The sequence below is a fragment of the Schistocerca americana genome, unplaced genomic scaffold (genome assembly GCF_021461395.2).
Source record: "Schistocerca americana isolate TAMUIC-IGC-003095 unplaced genomic scaffold, iqSchAmer2.1 HiC_scaffold_1227, whole genome shotgun sequence".
NCBI lineage: Eukaryota > Metazoa > Arthropoda > Insecta > Orthoptera > Acrididae > Schistocerca > Schistocerca americana.
Window position 1 is genome coordinate 27,828 of NW_025725294.1, and position 8,336 is coordinate 36,163.

An 8,336-nucleotide genomic window follows, 5' to 3' on the forward strand; every position below is an offset into this window, starting at 1 on the left:
ACAGCCATATCAATGACACAGACCCTTGCACTCCCATTATTCCGCTGACAAACACTACTCTCAATGTGTCCGTGAGGGTGTCTTTCAGGTTTCCTGCATTCTGTATCGAATCGTAGTTGGCCAAAATCAAAGTGGCACGCACGACGTCGAAAATAGCGTTCGGCCAACGCTCTGAGGTAGACGAACGTGTTGTCCACTCTCTAGACTTCATTGAGGTTAGGCCGTTATACCTAAGGCAGATTTGCACTCGATGACACCTCGACAACAGCCGGTCCTCACATTTACGTCTTGCTCTCCTTACGTCGGTATACGAGTCTGTGACGCTGGCTTTGCAACATCTTGCGTGTCTTTAGGCTCGCCGCGACCAACACTTACCACGCACTGACCACAAAACATGGAGGCGCCGGGGCTTGAACCCGGGACCTTTCACATGCAAAGCGAACGCTCTACCAACTGAGCTACGCCCCCAAGCACAAGCAAGCTGCGCTGATCTCCGTTCTTTGCTACTCTTATGTGCACGGACGCGATGGTTGGTTGGTTTGCTGGGGTGAAGGGACCAGAGTACAAAGGCGCGGACACGTTCACATACGCAAGAGTTCCAAGTAGTTTCGATGCTCTGGTATTACGACTGCAAATTCCGTCCGTTTTTAACGTCTTAAATTGAAGGGACAGTCACAAGTTGCTCCGTTTTCACTCCATGTCGACAATCACACAGCACCTGAGGTAACAAGCACATCTGAAGACCCATTGTGCACTCGACTGTTCATGCCAACTCACTGCCTCGCACTTTACTACTGTGTACCACTCTTGTCGTCCAACTGCAAAAGACTGGGCCACAACAACTTTCCGCGTCTCCATTGCACTGCGCAAACTACGAAACGCTCCCCAAACATGGCACTCACCCACGCAGACGACTTTTCCGACTTTACACGACGCTCACGCAACGCTCACGCTAGTGACAGCCTTATTTAGAGCTTGACGTCGCACACAAGCGAATGAGCACATTTCGCCGACGACTTAGGCCGCCCTCCTAGTGTGGCTGTTCGGTGTCTGCAGGCAGCGAGGGGCTGCAAGCTTCCTGTGTTCGCGCCTATGTCACCTCTGCTTGCTTGTCAGAGACAGAGTATCGCAAAACATACAACTCACTCCATGAATTGATTGCTACGGCATCTGTCATCAGCAGTCACAACTAGCAACACCAGTAGCAGCCGACTGCACGTCAAGAATTGGAATGTGCAGTGGGATTTTTGTGAATTCGGCGCAAGGCTGATCTTTGCGACATAGGTTTGAGAATCTTATGGGAACACTTGTACTGTTTCTAAATTAAGTGTAGTGGTGGGAGGAGGGTGCTTCGTGCGCATTACAGCACGCTTGCCAATTGTGGCTGCTAATCGTTGGCTCGTATCTGCCTTGACACATTTTCTGGCTGTGAATTATTCCACTTGCATGGCAGTGTGCGCATGTTGGTGTGTTAAAAATTCTGGAGGCGCTGGGTATCGATCCCAGTACCTCTCGCATGCTAAGCGAGCGCTCTACCATCTGAGCTACGCCCCCTGCTGACGAACTGCGCTACATACAGCCATATCAATGACACAGACCCTTGCACTCCCATTATTCCGCTGACAAACACTACTCTCAATGTGTCCGTGAGGGTGTCTTTCAGGTTTCCTGCATTCTGTATCGAATCGTAGTTGGCCAAAATCAAAGTGGCACGCACGACGTCGAAAATAGCGTTCGGCCAACGCTCTGAGGTAGACGAACGTGTTGTCCACTCTCTAGACTTCATTGAGGTTAGGCCGTTATACCTAAGGCAGATTTGCACTCGATGACACCTCGACAACAGCCGGTCCTCACATTTACGTCTTGCTCTCCTTACGTCGGTATACGAGTCTGTGACGCTGGCTTTGCAACATCTTGCGTGTCTTTAGGCTCGCCGCGACCAACACTTACCACGCACTGACCACAAAACATGGAGGCGCCGGGGCTTGAACCCGGGACCTTTCACATGCAAAGCGAACGCTCTACCAACTGAGCTACGCCCCCAAGCACAACCAAGCTGCGCTGTTCTCCGTTCTTTGCTACTCTCATGTGCACGGACGCGATGGTTGGTTGGTTTGCAGGGGTGAGGGGACCAGAGTACAAAGGCGCGGACACGTTCACATACGCAAGAGTTCCAAGTAGTTTCGATGCTCTGGTATTACGACTGCAAATTCCGTCCGTTTTTAACGTCTTAAATTGAAGGGACAGTCACAAGTTGCTCCGTTTTCACTCCATGTCGACAATCACACAGCACCTGAGGTAACAAGCACATCTGAAGACCCATTGTGCACTCGACTGTTCATGCCAACTCACTGCCTCGCACTTTACTACTGTGTACCACTCTTGTCGTCCACTGCAAAAGACTGGGCCACAACAACTTTCCGCGTCTCCATTGCACTGCGCAAACTACGAAACGCTCCCCAAACATGGCACTCACCCACGCAGACGACTTTTCCGACTTTACACGACGCTCACGCAACGCTCACGCTAGTGACAGCCTTATTTAGAGCTTGACGTCGCACACAAGCGAATGAGCACATTTCGCCGACGACTTAGGCCGCCCTCCTAGTGTGGCTGTTCGGTGTCTGCAGGCAGCGAGGGGCTGCAAGCTTCCTGTGTTCGCGCCTATGTCACCTCTGCTTGCTTGTCAGAGACAGAGTATCGCAAAACATACAACTCACTCCATGAATTGATTGCTACGGCATCTGTCATCAGCAGTCACAACTAGCAACACCAGTAGCAGCCGACTGCACGTCAAGAATTGGAATGTGCAGTGGGATTTTTGTGAATTCGGCGCAAGGCTGATCTTTGCGACATAGGTTTGAGAATCTTATGGGAACACTTGTACTGTTTTCTAAATTAAGTGTAGTGGTGGGAGGAGGTGCTTCGTGCGCATTACAGCACGCTTGCCAATTGTGGCTGCTAATCGTTGGCTCGTATCTGCCTTGACACATTTTCTGGCTGTGAATTATTCCACTTGCATGGCAGTGTGCGCATGTTGGTGTGTTAAAAATTCTGGAGGCGCTGGGTATCGATCCCAGTACCTCTCGCATGCTAAGCGAGCGCTCTACCATCTGAGCTACGCCCCCTGCTGACGAACTGCGCTACATACAGCCATATCAATGACACAGACCCTTGCACTCCCATTATTCCGCTGACAAACACTACTCTCAATGTGTCCGTGAGGGTGTCTTTCAGGTTTCCTGCATTCTGTATCGAATCGTAGTTGGCCAAAATCAAAGTGGCACGCACGACGTCGAAAATAGCGTTCGGCCAACGCTCTGAGGTAGACGAACGTGTTGTCCACTCTCTAGACTTCATTGAGGTTAGGCCGTTATACCTAAGGCAGATTTGCACTCGATGACACCTCGACAACAGCCGGTCCTCACATTTACGTCTTGCTCTCCTTACGTCGGTATACGAGTCTGTGACGCTGGCTTTGCAACATCTTGCGTGTCTTTAGGCTCGCCGCGACCAACACTTACCACGCACTGACCACAAAACATGGAGGCGCCGGGGCTTGAACCCGGGACCTTTCACATGCAAAGCGAACGCTCTACCAACTGAGCTACGCCCCAAGCACAAGCAAGCTGCGCTGATCTCCGTTCTTTGCTACTCTTATGTGCACGGACGCGATGGTTGGTTGGTTTGCTGGGGTGAAGGGACCAGAGTACAAAGGCGCGGACACGTTCACATACGCAAGAGTTCCAAGTAGTTTCGATGCTCTGGTATTACGACTGCAATTCCGTCCGTTTTTAACGTCTTAAATTGAAGGGACAGTCACAAGTTGCTCCGTTTTCACTCCATGTCGACAATCACACAGCACCTGAGGTAACAAGCACATCTGAAGACCCATTGTGCACTCGACTGTTCATGCCAACTCACTGCCTCGCACTTTACTACTGTGTACCACTCTTGTCGTCCAACTGCAAAAGACTGGGCCACAACAACTTTCCGCGTCTCCATTGCACTGCGCAAACTACGAAACGCTCCCCAAACATGGCACTCACCACGCAGACGACTTTTCCGACTTTACACGACGCTCACGCAACGCTCACGCTAGTGACAGCCTTATTTAGAGCTTGACGTCGCACACAAGCGAATGAGCACATTTCGCCGACGACTTAGGCCGCCCTCCTAGTGTGGCTGTTCGGTGTCTGCAGGCAGCGAGGGGCTGCAAGCTTCCTGTGTTCGCGCCTATGTCACCTCTGCTTGCTTGTCAGAGACAGAGTATCGCAAAACATACAACTCACTCCATGAATTGATTGCTACGGCATCTGTCATCAGCAGTCACAACTAGCAACACCAGTAGCAGCCGACTGCACGTCAAGAATTGGAATGTGCAGTGGGATTTTTGTGAATTCGGCGCAAGGCTGATCTTTGCGACATAGGTTTGAGAATCTTATGGGAACACTTGTACTGTTTCTAAATTAAGTGTAGTGGTGGGAGGAGGGTGCTCCGTGCGCATTACAGCACGCTTGCCAATTGTGGCTGCTAATCGTTGGCTCGTATCTGCCTTGACACATTTTCTGGCTGTGATATATTCCACTTGCATGGCAGTGTGCGCATGTTGGTGTGTTAAAAATTCTGGAGGCGCTGGGTATCGATCCCAGTACCTCTCGCATGCTAAGCGAGCGCTCTACCATCTGAGCTACGCCCCCTGCTGACAAACTGCGCTACATACAGCCATATCAATGACACAGACCCTTGCACTCCCATTATTCCGCTGACAAACACTACTCTCAATGTGTCCGTGAGGGTGTCTTTCAGGTTTCCTGCATTCTGTATCGAATCGTAGTTGGCCAAAATCAAAGTGGCACGCACGACGTCGAAAATAGCGTTCGGCCAACGCTCTGAGGTAGACGAACGTGTTGTCCACTCTCTAGACTTCATTGAGGTTAGGCCGTTATACCTAAGGCAGATTTGCACTCGATGACACCTCGACAACAGCCGGTCCTCACATTTACGTCTTGCTCTCCTTACGTCAGTATACGAGTCTGTGACGCTGGCTTTGCAACATCTTGCGTGCCTTTAGGCTCGCCGCGACCAACACTTACCACGCACTGACCACAAAACATGGAGGCGCCGGGGCTTGAACCCGGGACCTTTCACATGCAAAGCGAACGCTCTACCAACTGAGCTACGCCCCCAAGCACAACCAAGCTGCGCTGTTCTCCGTTCTTTGCTACTCTCATGTGCACGGACGCGATGGTTGGTTGGTTTGCAGGGGTGAGGGGACCAGAGTACAAAGGCGCGGACACGTTCACATACGCAAGAGTTCCAAGTAGTTTCGATGCTCTGGTATTACGACTGCAAATTCCGTCCGTTTTTAACGTCTTAAATTGAAGGGACAGTCACAAGTTGCTCCGTTTTCACTCCATGTCGACAATCACACAGCACCTGAGGTAACAAGCACATCTGAAGACCCATTGTGCACTCGACTGTTCATGCCAACTCACTGCCTCGCACTTTACTACTGTGTACCACTCTTGTCGTCCAACTGCAAAAGACTGGGCCACAACAACTTTCCGCGTCTCATTGCACTGCGCAAACTACGAAACGCTCCCCAAACATGGCACTCACCCACGCAGACGACTTTTCCGACTTTACACGACGCTCACCGCAACGCTCACGCTAGTGACATGACAGCCTTATTTAGAGCTTGACGTCGCACACAAGCGAATGAGCACATTTCGCCGACGACTTAGGCCGCCCTCCTAGTGTGGCTGTTCGGTGTCTGCAGGCAGCGAGGGGCTGCAAGCTTCCTGTGTTCGCGCCTATGTCACCTCTGCTTGCTTGTCAGAGACAGAGTATCGCAAAACATACAACTCACTCCATGAATTGATTGCTACGGCATCTGTCATCAGCAGTCACAACTAGCAACACCAGTAGCAGCCGACTGCACGTCAAGAATTGGAATGTGCAGTGGGATTTTTGTGAATTCGGCGCAAGGCTGATCTTTGCGACATAGGTTTGAGAATCTTATGGGAACACTTGTACTGTTTCTAAATTAAGTGTAGTGGTGGGAGGAGGGTGCTTCGTGCGCATTACAGCACGCTTGCAATTGTGGCTGCTAATCGTTGGCTCGTATCTGCCTTGACACATTTTCTGGCTGTGAATTATTCCACTTGCATGGCAGTGTGCGCATGTTGGTGTGTTAAAAATTCTGGAGGCGCTGGGTATCGATCCCAGTACCTCTCGCATGCTAAGCGAGCGCTCTACCATCTGAGCTACGCCCCCTGCTGACGAACTGCGCTACATACAGCCATATCAATGACACAGACCCTTGCACTCCCATTATTCCGCTGACAAACACTACTCTCAATGTGTCCGTGAGGGTGTCTTCAGGTTTCCTGCATTCTGTATCGAATCGTAGTTGGCCAAAATCAAAGTGGCACGCACGACGTCGAAAATAGCGTTCGGCCAACGCTCTGAGGTAGACGAACGTGTTGTCCACTCTCTAGACTTCATTGAGGTTAGGCCGTTATACCTAAGGCAGATTTGCACTCGATGACACCTCGACAACAGCCGGTCCTCACATTTACGTCTTGCTCTCCTTACGTCGGTATACGAGTCTGTGACGCTGGCTTTGCAACATCTTGCGTGTCTTTAGGCTCGCCGCGACCAACACTTACCACGCACTGACCACAAAACATGGAGGCGCCGGGGCTTGAACCCGGGACCTTTCACATGCAAAGCGAACGCTCTACCAACTGAGCTACGCCCCCAAGCACAACCAAGCTGCGCTGTTCTCCGTTTCTTTGCTACTCTCATGTGCACGGACGCGATGGTTGGTTGGTTGCAGGGGTGAGGGGACCAGAGTACAAAGGCGCGGACACGTTCACATACGCAAGAGTTCCAAGTAGTTTCGATGCTCTGGTATTACGACTGCAAATTCCGTCCGTTTTTAACGTCTTAAATTGAAGGGACAGTCACAAGTTGCTCCGTTTTCACTCCATGTCGACAATCACACAGCACCTGAGGTAACAAGCACATCTGAAGACCCATTGTGCACTCGACTGTTCATGCCAACTCACTGCCTCGCACTTTACTACTGTGTACCACTCTTGTCGTCCAACTGCAAAAGACTGGGCCACAACAACTTTCCGCGTCTCCATTGCACTGCGCAAACTACGAAACGCTCCCCAAACATGGCACTCACCCACGCAGACGACTTTTCCGACTTTACACGACGCTCACGCAACGCTCACGCTAGTGACAGCCTTTATTTAGAGCTTGACGTCGCACACAAGCGAATGAGCACATTTCGCCGACGACTTAGGCCGCCCTCCTAGTGTGGCTGTTCGGTGTCTGCAGGCAGCGAGGGGCTGCAAGCTTCCTGTGTTCGCGCCTATGTCACCTCTGCTTGCTTGTCAGAGACAGAGTATCGCAAAACATACAACTCACTCCATGAATTGATTGCTACGGCATCTGTCATCAGCAGTCACAACTAGCAACACCAGTAGCAGCCGACTGCACGTCAAGAATTGGAATGTGCAGTGGGATTTTTGTGAATTCGGCGCAAGGCTGATCTTTGCGACATAGGTTTGAGAATCTTATGGGAACACTTGTACTGTTTTCTAAAATTAAGTGTAGTGGTGGGAGGAGGGTGCTTCGTGCGCATTACAGCACGCTTGCCAATTGTGGCTGCTAATCGTTGGCTCGTATCTGCCTTGACACATTTTCTGGCTGTGAATTATTCCACTTGCATGGCAGTGTGCGCATGTTGGTGTGTTAAAAATTCTGGAGGCGCTGGGTATCGATCCCAGTACCTCTCGCATGCTAAGCGAGCGCTCTACCATCTGAGCTACGCCCCCTGCTGACGAACTGCGCTACATACAGCCATATCAATGACACAGACCCTTGCACTCCCATTATTCCGCTGACCAAACACTACTCTCAATGTGTCCGTGAGGTGTCTTTCAGGTTTCCTGCATTCTGTATCGAATCGTAGTTGGCCAAAATCAAAGTGGCACGCACGACGTCGAAATAGCGTTCGGCCAACGCTCTGAGGTAGACGAACGTGTTGTCCACTTCTAGACTTCATTGAGGTTAGGCCGTTATACCTAAGGCAGATTTGCACTCGATGACACCTCGACAACAGCCGGTCCTCACATTTACGTCTTGCTCTCCTTACGTCGGTATACGAGTCTGTGACGCTGGCTTTGCAACATCTTGCGTGTCTTTAGGCTCGCCGCGACCAAACACTTACCACGCACTGACCACAAAACATGGAGGCGCCGGGGCTTGAACCCGGGACCTTTCACATGCAAAGCGAACGCTCTACCAAATGAGCT

The 8,336-nt window shown here is 51.1% G+C and overlaps 9 non-coding genes across 9 annotated transcripts; all 9 read right to left on the bottom strand.

The window, feature by feature from the left end:
• Positions 1-395: 395 nt before the first annotated feature.
• Positions 396-468, bottom strand: Trnaa-ugc. Its single transcript has one exon. It is a non-coding gene; the product is annotated as a tRNA-Ala (tRNA).
• Positions 469-1,481: 1,013 nt separating this feature from the next.
• Trnaa-agc lies at positions 1,482-1,554 on the bottom strand. Its single transcript has one exon. It is a non-coding gene; the product is annotated as a tRNA-Ala (tRNA).
• A 416-nt stretch (positions 1,555-1,970) lies between these two features.
• Positions 1,971-2,043, bottom strand: Trnaa-ugc. The gene has a single exon. It is a non-coding gene; the product is annotated as a tRNA-Ala (tRNA).
• A 1,012-nt stretch (positions 2,044-3,055) lies between these two features.
• Trnaa-agc lies at positions 3,056-3,128 on the bottom strand. Its single transcript has one exon. It is a non-coding gene; the product is annotated as a tRNA-Ala (tRNA).
• Positions 3,129-4,627: 1,499 nt separating this feature from the next.
• On the bottom strand, positions 4,628-4,700 carry Trnaa-agc. The gene has a single exon. It is a non-coding gene; the product is annotated as a tRNA-Ala (tRNA).
• A 416-nt stretch (positions 4,701-5,116) lies between these two features.
• Trnaa-ugc lies at positions 5,117-5,189 on the bottom strand. Its single transcript has one exon. It is a non-coding gene; the product is annotated as a tRNA-Ala (tRNA).
• A 1,017-nt stretch (positions 5,190-6,206) lies between these two features.
• Positions 6,207-6,279, bottom strand: Trnaa-agc. Its single transcript has one exon. It is a non-coding gene; the product is annotated as a tRNA-Ala (tRNA).
• Positions 6,280-6,694: 415 nt separating this feature from the next.
• Trnaa-ugc lies at positions 6,695-6,767 on the bottom strand. Its single transcript has one exon. It is a non-coding gene; the product is annotated as a tRNA-Ala (tRNA).
• Positions 6,768-7,783: 1,016 nt separating this feature from the next.
• Positions 7,784-7,856, bottom strand: Trnaa-agc. Its single transcript has one exon. It is a non-coding gene; the product is annotated as a tRNA-Ala (tRNA).
• Between the last annotated feature and the right edge of the window lie 480 nt (positions 7,857-8,336).